Source organism: Sylvia atricapilla, chromosome 2, assembly GCF_009819655.1.
Source record: "Sylvia atricapilla isolate bSylAtr1 chromosome 2, bSylAtr1.pri, whole genome shotgun sequence".
NCBI classification, from domain to species: Eukaryota; Metazoa; Chordata; class Aves; order Passeriformes; family Sylviidae; genus Sylvia; species Sylvia atricapilla.
In genome coordinates, this window is record NC_089141.1 from 22,968,712 (window position 1) to 22,989,565 (window position 20,854).

General features: G+C 41.5%; 1 long non-coding RNA gene across 1 annotated transcript; it reads right to left on the minus strand.

The window, feature by feature from the left end:
- Positions 1-2,393: 2,393 nt before the first annotated feature.
- On the minus strand, positions 2,394-7,575 carry LOC136373845 (uncharacterized). Its single transcript, XR_010745750.1, has 3 exons — positions 7,482-7,575; positions 5,725-5,943; positions 2,394-2,570 (listed from the first exon to the last, which is right to left on the minus strand). It is a non-coding gene; the product is annotated as an uncharacterized lncRNA (long non-coding RNA).
- Between the last annotated feature and the right edge of the window lie 13,279 nt (positions 7,576-20,854).

The following is a 20,854-nucleotide window of genomic DNA, read 5'->3' on the forward strand; positions in this document are numbered from 1 at the left end:
TGTGGGTGTGCACAGTCTCCCCCTTGGACAGGCTCTGTGGTGTCGCTATCAGCAAAATCTAATTGGCTACCAGCATTCTGTTATCTCTATGAAGTAGCTGTCACAAAGGTGACACCAGAGTGTCAACACGACTGATTGGATGGCATTGTGAAAAGTAGTTACCTGGCGTATAGTCTGCTTTCGAAGGAGATAAACTAAATTGCAGAAGATCATCTTCTTTGTGCACACACATCACAGAGATAGGAAGAAGTTACTCACTCAGTCACTCTAATATCAAAGTTGCCCCAGAAGAAGAGAGCAAAGCCCAGAGTGCCTCTAGGCAGCCAGGGGTAATGTTATATACCTGCACTGAAGAGACCCCTTGTCATCCTTTTGCATCAGCCACAGAACTTGGAGGAACTGTGCCATTATTAAGAACAGGGTAAGTTGTGGTAACGTTGTAATAAGTGGACAGAAACCCAAGCATTGTCATGACAGAAACTGGGCTAAAACTACCATCAACCAAATCCTTCATTGATTTGTTGGCCCAGAAAATTCCACATTAGGCAGGGAGGAAAAAACTCATGATGACATACACACAAGGGGAGCAAAGTAGCAACGGTACAATAGTATTAGATGGGCTCAGGTTGCCATTATATGTGGTCTACAACAGAAAATGAAGCTTATCCTAAAAATACAGAATTATTCTGAGAGCAAATTAAATGAGATAGATGTATGACTGTCCAGTCTCATTATATACTCTGTAGAGCAAGGATATTTACTGAAGTATCACTGAGCTTAAGCTAGGCATAATAGTTTCAAAAGGCACAAAGTCAGGGATCAGTTAAGCAAAGCAGAACTCACATTGGCTTTCCCTTGTGGACTAATTCTGGCATATAGTTCTCTCTGGTTGCTCCAATCAAATAGATAATCTGAGAATATTTTGATATTGTTATTCAAGTTGACAGTTTTGAATGAGCAGGCACATAAAGAAAATTTCAGCTGAAGCTGTGGTTGTCTGTGCATTTAGGAGTATGATATGCAGTTCTGCTGTTACTGAGAAAAGGTGCAAGGGAACATCAAACCACTTGAATGGAAACAAAAAAATAGACTCTCTTGGACACATGAAATCCTCAGTGACTCTTCTCTAAGCCAAGAGGAGCTGGTAGTGAAGTGCAAGATGGGAAATGCATAAGAGGTGCACAAGAAGACTTTCCAAGGACTGTAGTTACAGTTCATCATGTTGCTTTCACCATAATCAGTCAACATCACTTATTAGGATTATTGAAAAAACAGTCTCCAACCTCTTGATCCTTAAATTCTGATTATCAGTACTATTGAAAATTGTTTCATTGCCAGTGCTGCCCTGCCTACAAAAGAATGACAATGGTAACATGTTTTCATCATGGTTCATGCTGTCTGAAAGAGCATTTATGATTTGTGAATCAGAAGACTAGAAAAAATGTAGTCACTTAAGTAAAGCCTACTCTCACTTCTCAATCTAGGCACCAGCCACTTTAACGTGGCTGAATATGCATCTGAATCCTGCTTGTGGAGTAATAAGATACGAAGCAGGTGAAGGAAAAGACCAACTTCTAATCTAACACTGTAAGAAACAGCAGACCCCAGGCAGGGCAATTGTTTGGCTGCATCTCCCATTTGGAAAGTAAATTCTGGGGAAGAAACAAAGTTTAAGGATTTTAAAATAGCATCCAGAGATCCTGCAGCTTCCCATTCTGAAGCCTCTCTTATCATCCCTTAAGAGAAACAATGAAGGTCTTCTGTAATAGAGAGATGCTGCACCTCTGGTTGAGTCAGGACATTCAAGGCAGAACAGCAAATTTCCTTTCACATCTCAGTTTTTAATTGTGTCTAAATTTCTCAATAAGCATCTTTGTTTTCCTGAAATTCAGCATGACTAGATCACTTGTCAGCAGAAAATGCTTCTGAGGAAAAATTATATGTCCCTTGGAAAACATTGTCTAGGAATGTAAGTCTTGTGAAAGTAAAAAAAAAGATTAAAAAAAAATTCTAGTTTCTTCAACATCAAAGGTTTCTCCATTAAGAAATAAACATTTTATGTCTGCAAAGCCTATATTTGTTTTATTCACTGTTTTCCCTTCAGAAAGATCTATGTGCAGGATTCATTCCTGAAAGGACAGCAAGGCCCTTTTCTACATTAAGAAAACGTGCTCTGTATTGATGCCAACTTCTTTAACATAGACAGTGCTTCAGCTGGCCTTGAAAAACACTGAATCTCTCCAACAGGGTAAGTTTGCTGGAGGTCACGTGGAGTATGAAACCTCAAAAAACTTGAACTTTTATGCTAGTTCTTCAATATAGCAGGAATGTTAACTCGCTCCATATTTTCTTGTGCATGTCAGATGATATTCCAGCAATGCAGAGAGAGGTGAAGAATTTGCTGTGCCATACCTGGGTGTAGCTTCCTCCAGATGGAGGGCACTGGGAAAGGAAGAATTGGCGAATTGATGGTGGTTTCTCCAAGTTCCCCATCAATGTCAGACTCAAACCATTTGATGTCATTAGAAGTGAAGCAGTCTGTTGTCATTTTTCTCCTGTTTATATTGCCCCTGCAAACAGACAAAATAGAGGAAGTGAAATTAAAGCTCTGGAGGACTTCTCATTCCTCCTTTTTTTGTGCTTCTGTCATTCTATTTTACTGTTTTTCTTCTTGACTGCTCAGGAACTGTCACCTTGTATAGCATCCATGGGGTCTCCAGCAATTCAGTGACAAAAATTAATATAGTGGGGGAAAAAAAAGTCACATAAAAGGCAGATGAAAGAAGTGGTGAAGCCAACATTTTTAAAAGAGCAACAAAAAAATCAACAACTAGAGGGAAGCAATGGGTCTGGAATGGTTGCAGATGTTACTGTGCTCTGGAAATATCAGTAATGAAGAAGTAGAGGCAATAAATTGCTTTGAAACCCTCTATGACCCTTTCCCTATTCTCTGTCACTCTGGAGATGAACTGTGTGCATTGGAAGTTTCTTTCTCTATCCCCCCTACCCCACCCTCTTCCTTTTTCCTGTAATTTAACAGATACGGTAACCTTTGGGCTTTTTATTGTACACTCAGGAAATAAAATTCCACTCAGTTAAGCCACATTGTGAGTGGCAAGGCAGCCATCAACTCAGGTGGACTTAAGAGTGCAGCAGCTGAGAAAATCTAAATCTACACTCCATCATGAGTTGAAGAACTGCCCTTTTCCTGCCCTGGGTCCTACCTTCTCACCTAACAGTAACCTGCAGCTACCTAAACTGATCTAACCCCGAAAACCTAGATCCTGTATCTCCCTCTAGCAGGTTTAGGCAGAATGACTTAACTACTCAGCTTGGAGAAATGGTCACAAGTCCCCATCTGTGAATACATAGCTTTATGGAGGCACCTGGAGTGCCAGAGGAGAGATGAGACAGATGAGGTCAATCACATTAGAGCCCTGGCATTACATGCTGAGGCAGTTTTTGCCTTAAATGGAATATTGGGAATCACAGAGGAAAGTTCTCTGTGTTTTGAAAAGGCTGATGTGTACAAGGACTTCCAGAGTGATCAATAAAAGTGCCCATAATTCTGTAGCTCTACCACTAACAAAAACATTGTAAAATACAGAAATGTCAGTTATAGGGCATCTCTGAATTAAAATCCTGAGCCTTTGTAGAGGTGAACTGGAGTGAAGACTAAAAAATTGAGGCACGGTGTTCACTGGACAAGAACTTTCAATTCACTGTGTGGGCAGTGGAAGAGCATCTCTCATGTCTCCCCCATAAATCCTTTCAGGTCACCAGCCCTTGAGCATATCAGAAGAGCCAGACAGGTAAGTCCCCTCATTCCTGAGGTCTGCCAGCCGTGGCCCTTCTGTGTGAGAAGAAGGTGTGAACTCCCTTGCAATTATTTGATCTGCCTTTGAGAAGCTGGTATTCCTCTCAGTCTAGATTACCTTCAGGGAGCCATTCACTGGGTCCATTGTGAGGGCTCCCTTTGAACTTTATACCTTGAGCATGGAGAGAGCTGAGCTCTCTGGCCTGAGAGATGCCCACTCTATGAGAGCGCCTGACTTGGTGGGCATTTTTGTGTTGGGTAGATAGAGTGCTGGTAAAGAGTGAGAGAAGTGCTGTTTCTGGGCACTTTCACCCTGGCCATAAATCTCGTTGCACAGATCAAGTCAAAGAGGTAATAAATCTCTTCAGGCTTGTAAGACACAATGCCAGATCCAGCCCCTGGAAAAAGGAAGTACAATTCCATTGACTGCCAACACTTGTTTGCATGAGGCTTTATCTCATTTCTTTTCACTATCCCCAATACCAATGGCTTGTCTGCTTTAACTCTCTCTGAAGTAAATGTTGCTCTGAAAAAAGAGAGCAGCAGGCTAGTGATGGCCAGAAAATGCTATTTCCATACTATTTTCTCATGTTGCCAAAAGTTTTCATTACACAGCACACGTAATGCAGCTGGAGGCAGAGCAGGCTCAGGACAAAGCCACCGTGTCTGCATAGATATCTGTCTTAGCCCTTTCTGCCAACACCCCTGGGGTCAAATTCTCTAGCTGCCTAGGTTGACTTAGAGTATCCTTCAGGCATCATGAGAGTGGCCCCACCGACTCACCAAGAAAAATTAATGCAGCACTCCCAGACCTTTAAGCACCTCTGGAGTTTCCCTGGGAGAGCATGGATGGCTCCCTGTCACAGATTAGTTTGAGAACATACACCAGAAAGCTACAGGTGGCCTACATCATCACGCATTGCTGTTCTCTCATGGACAAATACTCTCCACCAAAACCACTTTGGGCAGCCCAAAGTATCCAGATATGTTCAGTAGGGTGCTAACAGAGTGAAGCAGATTATATGACCTCAGTGAGGTTTATGACTTCTACACATTCTAGGGAACTCTGCACTTCCAGAGGTGCAAGAGCCAACCAGGGAAGACACCTCAGCATAAATTCCCCAGCAGGCATGTGTGAGACTGATGAGCTTCTGAGTCAGTCAGACAATGAGTCATTGCTCTCTGGAGGGGAAAAAAAACAAGACCTGTCAAAGTTGTTTTTCGAAAACAAGAGGAAATTATTCAAGTTTAACAAATAGGTAGGCATTTGGCTGGATTGGGAAAGTCCTTGTTCTTGTATTTGCCGCCTCCCACATCCCAGGTGAGTGCTCTAGCAGGCCTACACAGCCAATCTCCTCCTCACTTGACAACTATTGAGACAGCTAGTACAAAGAGTAATAGCCCCCCCTCCCCCACAACTCCCCTTAGCAAAGACAAAGAAAGTGCTTCACCAGGTGAAAAAAAAACCAACAGAATACCACCAAAAAGCCCTGAGAAAAGTTTTGGCTTCTAGGAACAGAGCCAGAGTAAGGGCTTCTATGCAACTTCCAGCTTCTTTGGTTAAACCCTTGGCCACCGTGCTGTTTTATTTTCAGGTTTGGCTGGGCTCTTTCATCAAAAATTCCCAGCTGAGACCAAAAACTCCTTCCAAAACTGTTACATTAAGAAAAGTAAAAAAAAAAAAAAAAAAAAAAAAAAAAAAAAAAAAAAAAAAAACACCACACAAACCTGGAACATTCTTGTGATTTCACAAACTGAAAGCCTTCATACAAAACTGTTGGATGATTCCCCATTGAGCTTCTGTGAAAGATGCTCCAAGAAACAGTAGTGGTACAAATATTATAAATACCAAGATACCAAGTACCCAGGCTACAGGTAAGCAAGAGTTAGATATAAGAGAGTCTGACCTCATTTCTCAATCTCCATATGCCATACTCATTCACTGTGGAAGCATTCAAACAAGCTAACAGTTGTTCCTTTTTTTTGCCAAATAATAAATCTTTCAGACAGCCTCACTGGAATTATTCATACATGCAAACGGTCAGCTACTGGAATGTGTTTCTTTGCAGGATGTTACTGCTCTTCTTCATATTCCCTGGGTTTCATGCATTCCCTCATAGCATCCTCTGATGAAACGGGACGACAAAATCATCTTTTTAACTTCACATGGGAGCATAAAGTTTGTTACACAAAAAGGAGAAGAGAATGGTTAACTGTCCTCTGGAATTATATGGAAGTAACAGCCTTTTTCTTTTAAAGGCTAGTGGTTTGGAAATCGATTATGATACAGACATCTGAATGCCAAAAAAAATTACTGGGTTAATTGGATCAGACCAAAAGCTGATAAGACCAAAAGAGTGCTGTGGACTTGGATGGGATTGGGCAATCGTGATCCAGGTAACAGGGCAAGAATCAAACATTTTCATCTGCTAACACGTTTGGACTGAATTTTTATGAAAAACTTCATAACAACCATCATCATTAAAACAAGAAAGAAAGATTAAGGAGTCGAGAAATCACAAGCCCAGAAAAGTTTTGAAGAGAAAAATCTTTCTTGATCTTGAAAATCATTTGACTAAGATACTGCTTCCTTCTGCCTGGTGTCTTTCATTGCAGGTCCCAGAATATCAAAGGGGGGCAGTCAAATTATGATGACTGGAAAAGGCCATTATGTAAGCTTGACCATTAAAACCGAAGACAGATATTAAGACCAGCTGAATTTTCAGATAAATTTGTAGCAAATTATGTTATTGTAAGCATAGTCAGTGCTGACATCCAGCCATGTTCAGCTGAAGAAGCAGAGATTCATCTATGCTTCTAAAGGCACCAGAAAACAAAAGTGAAAAGCATTCCAAAACACATACTCTCCTTTCTTTTCTTCCTTTAACTAGCTCTAATGGATATTTGTCAAACTCAGATTTTTATTCTTTTTTCAAGGAAGAAATTCAATAACTTTCGCAGGCAATCTATTTTACTGCATAACTATTCTTACTGCTAGAAAGTTATTCCTAATATGGAGCAAGAGGATCTAGGTTACAATTTAAGCCCATAATTTCTCATTCTTTCCTTGGTGGATGTGGACAGCAGTCTTATCTCCACAGATCCTGAAGGTCTAAGAGCAAATTCAGATTTCCTTACTGTCAGGCGTAGACCTTAATTACAAGATGATTTCAACTCTTACAGCTCATATTTGTATATACACTATGCATATTTATGGCACATGCCAAAGACGACTGCTTTGAATGGATGGTTGTGAGGATTTTGTTGAGGTAAAGAAAACAAATTGTCATTGCTGGCATTACAGCACAAGAAACATTTTTCACACATCCTCATAAGTATTCCATACACATGCACATATACATACAGTTTTGCCATTAAAAGCAGTGTTGTTTACATACCCTGACAGTTCTGAGGGCAACCTAATGCTACCACCAGTGTGCTCAGTCCATATCTGCATGCAGCCCCCCAGTGCAAACACAGGCACAGAGGATGTGAATGCTCATGGATTTGTGGCACAGACTTGCAGATGGTATAAATCAGTGTCGGTACTACTCAGCCTAATTCCTATTCAAGCTGGCCATAAGGCATGAACAGACAAATAGGTAGATCTCCGTGTCTACCCAGCCATATGGGCTGCATACCCAGGTGGGTGTGCACTGCATACCTTCCTGGCCTGATGGATGCTGCTGTTAGCTGCCAGCCTGGCCACCCAAAGCACAGACTTGAGCACCATCAAGTTCCATCCGTAGGACACTGTCTCAGGCCCTGGAAGAAAGTCTGTGAGCAGCTCAGTGTGGTGCAGCAGGGCCCTGTTGAACCAATTAGGGTTAACACATTTCTGGTTAATGAGAGGTGCCGGTCATGATTGTAAATTAATATTTTCCAGTGGGTACCCATGCACTCAAGTGTCAGTATTGATCAAACTTACCTCTGCCCAGTTAATGCTGATGGATTCAACAGCAACATACGCCTGCTCATCTGTTACCCAATTAAGATAAGCTCTCAACTCATCCTAATAGCTGTATTTATTGTCATCAGGAATATTGATGCATTTCTGTGCTAACTGCAAGCCAACATAGACACATGAGCACATGCAAAGGACACAGCGCCACTCCGGGAATTGTCCCAGACCCAAACCACAGGGAGAAAGCACTTTGTTAACCTTGGTGTTCTGTTTTCAAGGAAGACAGTGTTTTCTGTGGAGAAGGGAAAAAAAAAAAAACCCCAAACAGGTTCCTCCCCTTCTCTAGACTACTAGACTGGATTCATGCACATCCCACCCTACACCAGAGAATAAGCAGCACAGCAAGTTCCACAAATAAACTGCTTTGGCTTTTAAAGACTAAAGCAAATGGAATCCTCCTGTTGCACTGGGAGTCCAGCATGTGAGAAATGCTGGACATGTAAGGAAAATGCCTGTGGGAGGAACAAAATAGGGATTAATGAGCATCTTTTTACGTAGTTTTCTACATTTCTAGCCTGGCTGTCTGAATCAGAAGCTGCTGGATAGCTAATGGGCCTTGGGTAAGGGACACAACAGCAACTGTCTACACAAAGCAAACAAAAAAAGATGCCATGAAAATTTAACGTTTTCCTTGAAGTGCAAGGGGTTCATTCCTTAAAGGCCAATATACAGCCAACCCAAGATGCACTAGCCCATTCCTGGAAACAGACTCCCTCCTGTAGCAAATGGGCTATTACACAGAGCAAGAGATTAGGATTCATTTACTCATAAAAAGGTCATTCTAAACTAAAACAGAAGTGAGAGCTCAGAGGCGGCCAGTTCATCTCTGCGGCCAGAGTGAAGCCCTGACAATCCCAGCCAAAGAAACCACCCCCTGCAGCCAGGATTGCACGCTGTGTTATATACAAGCTGAATTTTTTTAAAAGGGACTGTGGATTGGCTCAAAAAGTTAGAAAACTGTTAATAAGAGTCTTTTAGTGTGCAGCACATTACTGATGCCTTTTTCTTGCCATGTGAGCCAAATAAGACATCACCATCTCACTTAGGCAGAGGCTGAGTTTGGTCCCAGGAAACTGGTTGGAATCTCAAGTCATCAGTAAAAATCTATCCGGTGATTTTCGTAAGTGGTAGCCTCAATTTGCCTTCCAATTTGACAGATGCCCCCAAGGCAACTTATGGTCCTGGAAGCACCTTATTAAGCCACAGTTAAACGGCAGCTCACGCGGAGTGACAAAAGTTTGAATGGGATCTTGCAAATGGACACTTTTAACCCACCAGAGGTGGAACTTGCAAACCTGCTGCCACAGAGTGATGGCAGAGCTCACGCTGCTGCTGCTTCTGTCCAATCTGTCCTTTAGATAAGTGAAGGACACCTCTCTCCAGGGCTCTCCACTTAGTACTTTTCATCGTTCGCTAAATTAAAAAGTGAGCAATTGACAGCACAACTTATTAAATGACTGTTCTCCCTTCCTCCTACCACCATGGCCATGTTTTAACAGCCACAGACACTTTGCTGGTGTCTTTTTAATTTGATTTAACTAAAAAAATAACACACAAAGCCATTTGGCCTTGTGCCACTCAATGTACTGCTATAGAGTAGGCATGAGTTATAGGGCAATATTTCACACCCTGTTGTGTCTTATTACTTAACTAATAACAATATTTACCCAGGGTTTTCCCCAAGCAATTCAGACAGGTTTAAAAGAAATCTTGATTAAAGAATGACAGCCAAAGTATTGGATGTTAAGTATAAATAAGAGTAATGTGAAGAGAGTGGAAGAGTTTACTGTTGCATCCTGGTAGTTTGCAGTAAATCAGTATAATATGAAAGTTCCTCTTTACTGGGCTTCTCCAATTGTCAAGTCCCTTGCTGCAGCCCATGTAGAGTTATGCCAGACCTCTGACTTGCACAAGTGCAGTTCTTGTAGACTGCAACAGCAACATGCAGTAGTAGCCTTTGCTTGCCAGAGGCTGAACCACTTATCCTAATCCCTGAGCCATTAGACTAAGGGAATAATCAGCCACCTCTCACCTCTTCTGGGGCTAGCCACCAAGATATTAAATTATTGCAAACTAGAGTATCACAGGCTTCATCTTACATGAGTTCTCCAAAACTCTCGGTGGTTTGCAACTATGAAAATACTTTCAGCTGGTATTAACAATACTCTTACGGATATATAAAATACCAGTAAGAGTATTACCTGTGGAACTCACTGCTGAGGCAGACAAAGGCAAGGACCAAGTAAATTACAAGGGTATTAGATGTTACCAGTAAAAGCACTCCCTTTTCAGGTTAGAGAGGATATGACATTTTTACTGGTTCGCATAACTCTTTCACCAGTCAGGCAGCAACTGTCTCTTTGGTAGATTGTTCCTTGTTCTTTGCACCTTGCAATTTCTGCTGAAATAGTCGGCATTGCCCTCTGATCAAGGCAGGATACAGAGCTGTCAAAGTCCTTGTCTCACTTCCTTTGGTAATTCTCCAGCTGACTAAGAGACTTAAGCAACACATCCATTCACCTAAGGAAGGCACTGCAGATTCCTCCCAACCTAACTGCATTGAGAAAACTCATCTAATACTGTAAATACAAGGACTCCTGTCAAAAGCAAAAAAGAAAAAATACATTCAAATTTATGTCCAAGTTGCTATTTTCCTGACTGCCTCATAGATTACCTGCCCACTGAAAAGATGGGGGGAGCCACTGCCATTTTCTACAGATTCTTATTTTCCCATGGAGATTTTCCCTCTACAAGTTTACCAAGCTGCAAAGTGATTCCTATGTAAGAGTTGCTAAAATCACTGTGCTGGTAAAGATGTATGCCAGCCAGGGCTAAGCACTCTAAATAATGTCATTTCTGTTGAATTACTTAAGCTGATGAATGGGCAAAATCCTGTAGTTGTTACTCAAGCAAAACATCATTCCAAGATGCTGAAATTTTTGAATGAATAAGGGCATCAGGATTCGGTCCAAGAGTAGTAATTTTGGAGCAGGCACCTTAAGGAACATGAGTCTCTTCTGACATGACCTTGTGACAGAGGATCCTCCTATGGTCCAGTCCCACATCATACCAGCAGCAATCTGTCACAGGCTGCATTTCTGAGAGGACTGCAGCTGAGGACAAGAGAAGCGACAAAACATTTACCTCTTTCATCAGGCTCTGCAGAGGCTGTCATTTTATCTTTCAGTATTTCAGCATTCACCAGCCTTGCTTCCACATTGGAAAAACAGGATATGAAACACTTGTTCCTTTCCAAGAGCTTTATACTGCAGAAGAGTTTATGGACAACCAGCTGAGCAGTATTTGCATTTGCAGGGTCTATATCTGTGCTCAAATGAGATCCAGCTAGGGAAGGTCACAGTGGTATACAAGGACAGGGAGAGACTGAGATCCTGCTTTGTCACCTCACCAAGAGGGAAAGGAGCCCTATGAGCCAAGCATAATCGTGTGGAGGTGGTAGCTCTGAGTAACTAAGGAAGCAGGGAATGAGGCACCATACCTTATAGAGAATATCTAGTCTCAGCTAAGGGAACACTTTCTATTCTCCATTTACACTGACATCACCTGCACTTGCAGTCAAGTTTTACCCTGTCTTACCACACACTTCCTCTTCTCCTCCACTCACCTCCCTGTAAGTACACCCAGCTGCATTCTGACCAGCATTCCTGCTTTCAGGCCTGTACCCCATCAGGTCATACCCAATCTCTCCCAAGGCCTCTTTTCACCTACACAAGCACCTACCTACAGTTCTCTCACACACCAGCCTCTACTTACAGCCCTGACAGTTCACACCAGGGAATAGCGTGAACCCATTATTAACTCTGCCAGCTGTTTTATCACCCTGACTCTTAGCACACCAAACCAGAAAAGCCTTTGTTCTCCAGGACACCGCTCCCAACTGACTGACTGGGTGGCTTATCACCCAGAAGCAGCAGCTTTTGCCCTGGCAGCTTATTTCTATATGCCAATCCTTCTGTGCGAGCAAAAAATACTCTCCCCTCTTCTCCTCTGGACCCCTACTGTTTGTCTTTCATTTCTTTCCTAAGGGAGGGTAGAGAATCAGACCATCCTTCTTGGCTCAGCTGCTTCTGCTGTGCATATGCTGGCCCTCTGCAATAGACAGAGCTTTAATGGAAAGTAAAAATGGCCTTGGGATAAGAGATGATATCCTTATGAGTTAAATTACAGGCCAGGGGCCAAAAAGGATAAATGTGGCAGACAGTACTAGATTCTGTTAGGAAAATAGGGATTATACTTTAAAAAACAAAACTCCAATATGATAAAAGTCCCTCAAACCACTGTGCATATTCTTAATGGGTCCAAAGCTTTAATGGGCCTAATTTAAATGGATCCAAGACTTATGCAGTAGAGTCAAGACGGACACACCAGACTTTAGAGTTGTGGGGCAGGCCTCAACAAAAAATGTCAGGTAGGAAAGAAATGATGCCTTAAACTACAAGTCTCATAAACCCTTGTAGTGCCTCAAGCTGTTACTATGAAAATTCTATTTTAACCTTTTATACCAACACAGAATAGGCAGAGATATATCTAAGACAAGGAAAGGTAATTTCCATTTTCCTCTTAGCTTGAGGATTTAGACCTTGAAGGAAGACTGCAAGGACCATGTGTCCCATTTGTCTCTCATTTTTTTAACAAGAGCACAGGACTTAATATTGTAAGCTCTAATTCATGAGTGATCTTCCACTTCTGTTGACAGACACATGTCCAGGCTTCTCCATTTCTCTCTGGTGCTGGATATCTTTTTCCAAACTTACTCTTTTCCAGTTCATATCAACTTCATCATCATGTTATGAGTGGGGGAAGGAAACTTAGAGCCCTCTGGAGAAGAAAAGAAAAAAAAATGTAAAAAGAGAAGGAAAAAAGGGAGGAAGAACCTCTATGTAAAAGCACTAGAAGAAAGACAAATTCTTAATAATGGGGGATCATTTTACAAAACTCTGCTTTCCTCTGAAGGCCTAGTGCATAAGCTGCACTGGGAAAAGTTTCCTGCTGAGCTAGTGGATACTCCTGAAACACACAGGAGCCAGAGGGAGAGAAATGAGAGACTAGCAACTAGTTCTATGTAGAGAAACATGACTCCCTTAATAACACTCTTCTACATCCTCCTACTTTCCCCCACCCATTCACATAGCCTTCCACTTCTTTGTGGAAAATGCATTTCAGCATCATTTCTCAAACACATTCTATATTCTTTGTGGTACCCTAGCTCACTTCCAACTCCACTTGCCTGACTTTGCTCACCTTGGCAGGAAGACCATTATACTCATGATTACTTTGACACAACAATTCCCACTTTCTTACCATATCTCCTCCCTACCCTCTGTGGCAGTTGTTTTGTAGATCTGTAGCAGCCTCAGACTGCATCTCCCAGATCTCACGATACCCTTGTGCTGTGCTGCCCAGTCCTCTGTGGAAGAAGAGTCTCCAACACTCAGGCCCTATCTGTACCACCTTTTTTGTTTTAAGACATGATTTTGAGAGTCCTGCAAGTATGGCCTTCCAGGGCCAGTGAGGACAATGTCCACCCTGGCACAGAGATTTTTCTTGTGAGAAAAATACCCATGTCGGGTCCTGGAAGTGGTGATTTGCTGGAAACAACACTCTTCGGGATGAGTACTGGTGTGCGCAGGCCCTCTGTGACCCTGAGACCAAAACAGGTGCCAAAACTTGCAAGGAAATATTAAAGTCTCCGTTTTTAGAACTTACCCATTTTTAGAGCTACCCACATTATTTCTGAGATACAGTATATATTACTGAGGCAGTATAAAAGAGAAATTTATATATCAAGAGCTGAAGGAAAGATTCTGATTTTGCCTGATTTCCTAGCCACGACTGTTGAAATTCACCTAAAAATTTCATATCAAAATGCCTGTGTTTGAGCTAGAATCTCTCTTTTAAATAGCAGGCCAGTCTTGATTTAAAAAACTGATCTATCATTTTTCCAGTTATCGTTTCTCTGGGTATTTCATCCCAATGGAAAGTTATCCTCATAATGAAAAATGCCTGACTCCCTCTCCCTGTCTTTTCTGTAATTCAGGATGCAACTACTGGGTCTTGACAGAATTTTCTTTGCCAAAATTGCTGCAATTTTCTTCCTAAGTAGGTAAACAGGGCCTATGGTGATGCTTCTCAGTCTTCTCTAAATAGATTGAGTTTCCTAGGTAATCTGAGGCATATTTCCAAATTTTGCATCATTCCAGTGGGCTCTTCTCTGAATCCTTTCCCATTTATCAACAGGCCCTTGATACATTTTGCAACACACTTAAGTTAATGTTGGAAGAAAAATCACTTTTTTTCACTTTCGAGGCCTTTGTGTGCTTGATTTCTCACCCGTAACATTATGCATAACTACATACCATATGCAGTACAAAAAAAAGAACAAACCACAAGAAAAAGAAAACCAACCCACAGAGGAGGCTCTTAAAGGTCAAAAACTAAACTAGCAAATTTATACCAGATAAACCAATCAAAGCCTATTAATTTATTTTTTCCCCTGTTTCCACTCCTGCATGCAGATGCTACAGAAGCTTAAAGAACCTTACACAATGACTTTTTAAGTTCAGACAGAAATAGCATGGTCCTATTATCATTTCTTCCTTTGCAAAACCATGCTGCAAGACTTAAGGGAAATTTTTCCTAACACCTAAATTTTTCATGTGGCTAATTTAATCCTATTTCTTTTACAGCCTTAAACCATGCCATGTAAATCTTCTTTCTTCTACATCCTTAAGCAAAATAAATTACATCCTATTATTCCTACATCCCTAAGCAAATCTAACTAACATCCCTTTGTTACTCCTACACCCTAAAGCAAGCCTGCATGTCTCTCTAATGTGTCCAATCCTCTAAAACCTTGTACAGAATCCTAACACCCTAGGTTGGGTAGCCATATACATGTTTACTTCCAGTTTCCATACATCCACCACCAATGAGAATTCACAGTTGATTCTCTGCATTTCTTTCATCCTGGGGACTCACGTCACATCAAGATATTCCAGATCTGTCTGAGCTGAGGTGTCATTACTGCCAGTCATAAGAGTTCCCATTGTGCCATTTCAGGAATTTCTACCCCTTCTTATGAAGCTCACAATCTCAAGTGGTATCTATTTCTATTATACAGATATATAAATTTATTTTGGCCCACAAACGGAATCACTGTTGAATTTCACCCAAACAAGACATCAACTACTCTTTAGAGTAACTGTAGCAAATGGGATAGGAAATAGAAATAACCAAAGTTCTCAGTGAGGAGTGGTGAGTGTTGGCTGCAGGAGAAGCAAACACACAGCAGAACAAAAGGTTTCTTTAGCAATAGACTACAAGTAGCTCATCAGCCGAGTTTTTGGGTTGAGAGTTTGGTTTTTAACCTAGGTCACATTCAATGAACCTCATAGGTTCAGACTGATGAACAGACTGCCAGCTGTACATCAAGCAGCATCTTATACAAGGACACAACACCAATCTGCCTGGTAGATGGCATTTTAGGCATGTCAAAAAGTTGGACACATGCAAGACCCTCGCCTAGTCTAGAGATAGCTGAGATCAGCAAATCCTTTCTCTGCTAGAAAACAGAAGAGGCTGTAAATAACTGTGTTATTTTGGTGTCATCCATATTACAGACAGAATTGTACCTATTTTCAGACAACAGGAAAACCAGAGCGCATGTCTCAGCTTTGCACCCAGCTGTTTAGGCTCTTTTAACCCATCAAAGGCAAGTTTTAACTCACTCTCTCTGGAGGTGAAAAGGGTCTGTTTGAAAGATGCCAAACTGGCCACTCAGTTTGAGCTGCCTTCAACAGTGTGTTAATTACAGAATCACAGGATATTTGGGACTGAAAGAGATCTCCTGAGATTGCCTGGTACAAGAAGATGCTTTCAAGAACGTAAGTCATCTTTGGGGCATCAACTGTGACTGATCTCCTGCCAAGTGAAGGAATAGCAGAGCCTGTATTTGATTTAAAAACCACTCTGCTTACACAGATCCTCTTTGGGAAAACTCAGCAGATATAGGTCCTGGTTCCCTTAAATAAGGATCTTCATGTTCTTGGGCTATAAAAATGCCTGATAGCCTACATAACAAAAACACTTTAATAGCAGTTATCCTGAAAATGCAGCTGACATTTTGAGGGGGATTAAAGAAAGCATTTTGGATTTGAACAAGGTGATACCGAAGGGGAAGACATAGATGCCTTGCTTTGGCAACACTACTACAAAAAATTAGGTTCTGGATAAAATCCAAGTGTTTCCCCGAACTTTTTTGGCCTGGTCACAACACTAAATAATTAATTACTCTACCAGGTCTGTTAGGAGCCCAAAGTGATTTATTTGTTTTTTGGCTCAAACTTGCATCAGAAGATCTTCAGCTCAAGATAACTGGCATTTCACAATATGGCATAGACTACCCTTTGAGACACAAACATTTTGTTTCATTGACTGATATTTTTCTATGTATAGAAGACACACTTTTCCCTGGAACTCAGGTCATGTTTGCATAGTTGAATAAAGGTGTAATAAATCTCTTCCTTTTCTGAGGTAAAAAGCAATGGAGAATTAATTCCTCTTGGAGCCTTCTTAAGCGACTACTTAATCTCATTGTTGGAACTTATGCTCTTCCTTTTGGGGTTAGTACAGTCCTCTGACCTGCCAGGGTTGTTCACCAGCCCATACTGAGGACTCTTCACCTTTGAGAACAAGTTGCTCCTGCAAGCCAAGCTAAACCAATACTGACTCACGATCACCTGGGCATAGCATTAGACATTGCTGAGGATTTGTGCATCAGATCAGCTCTACAGATTTATTCTTTATAATTCTGTCAGTTCACAAAGGAATTAAGACTGAGGAAAGGTATTTGTTGTTATTATTATTTTAGAGACATGTTCCAGGAAAGAGCTTTTAATTCCTGAGTTAGGTAAAAAACAGTGAGTTCAGAATGGAGATTTGAGAGTAGAAATCACTTTAGATTTTAATAGACAGTATTAGCATCCCAGTATAGTAGAATGGAAACTGCTGTGAATACTTGCACCTTTGAGTTTAGTTGGTAGATAAGATCAGTTTCCTTTCTATGGTCTTAAAAGAGCAACAAAGTTTATATTAGTTGAATTCAAACACTTCAACATGTTGATCTCTTAGCCCATCTGACCACCTGTGAAGTGAGAGAAATGTGAGAAAAATCTTTAGCTCTTGGACAGCCCAAATGGTGATCCTCATCATATTGTACTCTCCTTGCGGACTTCATCACCAGTGGTTTGATTATACAAAGAGACATTTGGACTATGTATTAAAAATAAATAAATAAATAAATAAATTAGGCCAAAGAAACCAAACCTTTCTAGTGCTTGTGTGAAACAATCCTGTATGCTCTCATGCTCAGATAATAATCTGAATGATATTTACTTGCTGCTATTTGAATGCGACATCTGAGTCCTGTCTGGCTGCTGAGCAGACTTCTCCCAGACAAGTTTGAAACACATTTGGCAGCTCTTTCCCCATATGGGCTCCCTCAGACATGCCTCATGAAAATCACACAACTAGACAGTTGCTCAGAAATCGACACGTGTTCCCCTCAGACATGAAAGGTACTGGTAGCCTGTGACATCAGCTACTTTACCATAGTCACATGCCACAAACATGAGTCTAGTATAAAACAGCATTTAGTTAGCTCACAGCCCTCTCCCAGTAATGAGATGGCGCTTCATCACACTCAACAACAAACTAAGCAGAATATTTCGTGATGGAAAATTGTTGCCTCTGTACAGAGTAAAAGGAGAGTAGTGAACATAATAGGGACATAGTAGCCCAAGGAACTGTATTTTCATCATGTTAAGCAAACTTCCCTGTCCAGCCATCCAAGAGCCACTCAGGCAGCCACACTCACAGCACGTAAGCTGGGACCAAGGCCCTTCCTCAGGTACATCCCCCACACTCACAGTCAGACCAGATATCCCATAGCAGAGTCTCATACATCTCAATCCTTAGAATAATTTTATCTTGGTGCAGTACCTAAATAACAAAATACCTGCTGTAGCTGGTGCGTCTGAGCAGGTATCTTGAGCAAAGGAAACCTTGGGCTGTTACACCCTCACAGTCTAAGGGCAGGAAAGTCCAAATCCTTAGCTCCTGCCTGAGTGTCCTATCTCCTGGCTGGCACACAGGTATGTCTCTGTGCCCTTTGTCATGCAACGGGGCAGCAGTTCACGACCTCTTGCCAACCCAGAGCCTGGGAGCCTTTGGCTCCCACTGCAGCTGCATCTCGAGATACCTGCCCTGATTGTATTCTTCAACAATCATTTTCTCTCCTTCTTCTGCCTCTCCCTTTCACTTGTCTCCCTCCTCCTATTCTCCTTCTGGTGAGGATGCATTTCCACAGCATGCAGCCTCATCCCTCTGATAAAATTTGTCTTCTGTCAGCAAGATTAAATGCTTGGAGGGAATGGTATCTGTGAAAAACACTCTCTCTTTCCCTACATACTCCTCAGGAACTGGTGGTCTCCAGGACCAACAAGATCTGAGTGAGGCCATGTGGCAGCTTTCTGAAGTGCCTGCAGCAGAAACCTGGGAGGGCTAGAGACACATCTTCTAGTCAACCAAACATGACTATCTCTGACTTCTCTCTCAACATCTGTAATTGTCCAAAGCCAGAGTCCTAGGGAGCCAAAACAACCCCAAACAAACAAACAAAAAACCCACCACAAAAACAAAAAAACAAACAAACACACACACACACATAAAAAAAAAAAAAAAAAAAAAAAAAACAGAAGTGAAAATAGTGGTGGTATTGGTATGAAGTAAGAGAAGGAAAGGGAGCTATGCAACAATGGGAGTAAAGGACTGAGAGAGAAGGCAAGAGATTTATTCAGCATTTCCTTGTCTGTCTCTTCCACAAACTGAATCACAGAAGCATGAAAGTAGATGTATTGAATCTCAAAGGAAATAAAAGAAGTGGAAAATTAACTACTGATGAAAAAAATAGCTGTGTCCAGGGATTCCTGCATATCAACTCTGAGCTCCTTCTTATCAGCTTAGAATAGAAAAGGCCAGGGGACTGGGGAGGAAAGGTCAAACACTGACAGAAAACACAGGCAAGGGAAAAATGAGAGCTAACATGGAAATCAAAGCAGAAGAGCAGGATGGAGAAGAGTTGATCCTGTTTCAGAGAATTTGCATGCACTGCCCTGGGTGCCATTCCCCCATTTTAGGATCCTGAATCAATGAAGTTGGTTTAAAGCTGAGGCTTAGAATAGCCACACCACTTTCTGACTTTCTTACCACTCCCTCTGTTTGGCAACAGGTAAAAACAGTGGGCTGGGATAACCTCATAGAGCAGCTGCCACAATAAGCTCTGGCACACAGCTAGGCCAGCTATGAGCTGCTGCCTGCCAGGTCCCAGCTGACCTCAACAGCTCTTCCTGATGGTTACTAATGGCTTGGACAATGTGCATGAAGCTGGACTGTGCGGGTTCAGAATCCTGTCTGGATTCTGGGCCTTGTGTTTTCCTGGATCTTATGCCATTGTTTCTTGTAAGTTTTGGATGAATTTTGACCTTATTCTTTCCTGGGCCTCCCTATTCATTCTGACTAGAGTGGCCGCCTTGAATTTCCAGATGATGAAACATTAAGGGATGCCTCCACACATTATGGTCTGTCTGATCATAAACAGGTCCCCTGTCACAGTATCATTGGAAATCACTAAAAAAAAGATTGGAATAAGTATATGTAGTTATTACTGCACACAGGTTGTCATTTACATAAAACCTTGAAGAGTGACTTCCAGTGGAAGTAAAACTGGTTGCCCAAACATATTCCAAAGAAGCGTCTCCCCACAAAAATGCCACCACTACACACCCTGACAATTCACATCAGTGACTAACAATGTGCAAAGCAGTCTCCTTTTTGGAAATCTCCACTGGACTTCAAAGCTTGCCTCCCAAATAGCAAAAGCGACCCCCAAATTACCTTCATGTGAACAGCAACCCAGCTATTCAGATTGCTCCCTCAAATCAGTATAAGCATAATGTCAGCAACATTGTGTCTTTCAAAGACTGAGCGTTTGCTCACAGTCAGGGCCAAAAAGGACATGCAGATAGGACACGCCTGGGGACTCACTGCTGACATGATTCAGCAGAGTAAATTACAACCTTTTACAGAAATAGCTAATAGCTTTAAAGACGAGAACAAGATAAAAATATGTGGGGGGTAAGCAGGACAGATGGGTTAACAAACATAATAGGATATGCATAATTCTCAGCTACTCAGGAACAGTAATCACAAATCACCACCTGCCCAGTTACTATCAGATGGCAGGTTTGCCTCTTCACAACAAATCTGTTTCCTGTGTGTGCATCACAATCTTGGTGCATTCATTCACTTACCATAGTAACTTTCTCTACATAGACAATTCAGCTTTGTGAGAAGGAACAGGAGTTTGCACCTTCCTATATAAGACGTTACTTACTATATTTGACTTTTCCACATGCGGGTAAAGCAGATGAAATCAGGGAGCTTTCAGCATATCAGTGCACCTCCCTTTTATTTGCAAAAACTTACTTTATACAAGGCTCAACTTTGAAACCACACAGCATGGCAGAACATGTTTTGAACTGTGTTTCATTCAGGTGGGGACTATTTATAGCACTAGGAGAAAATAAATATGGAACTTTTCAAACTCATTGGGCGCAAAACTTACCAAGAGACCTTGCACAGAACATTTTTGAGCAGAACAAAAATTCCACTCGTGAAGATCCAGGTGAATTTGGGTCAATTTTGACACACACACTTCTGGATAAAAGAAGAAGAAAAGTGAGATGTGGGGACAGATGAGAGAAAGAATAAGTCAGATTTCTTTTTTTAACTGTTGAAATGATGGTGCCATTTTTTAAAACTGTCCAGGCTAAAAAGAAGAAGAATTTTACAAGAAATAAATTAACATCTTTCCTACAATTAAAAGAAACTTTTCAGTTTTTGGATTGAATGAGGCACCACTGGGCAATGGAACCCACCATTCTCTTTTTCCTTCATCTTACTCTATTTTTTTGTCCAGTCATTGAATTGAAAAC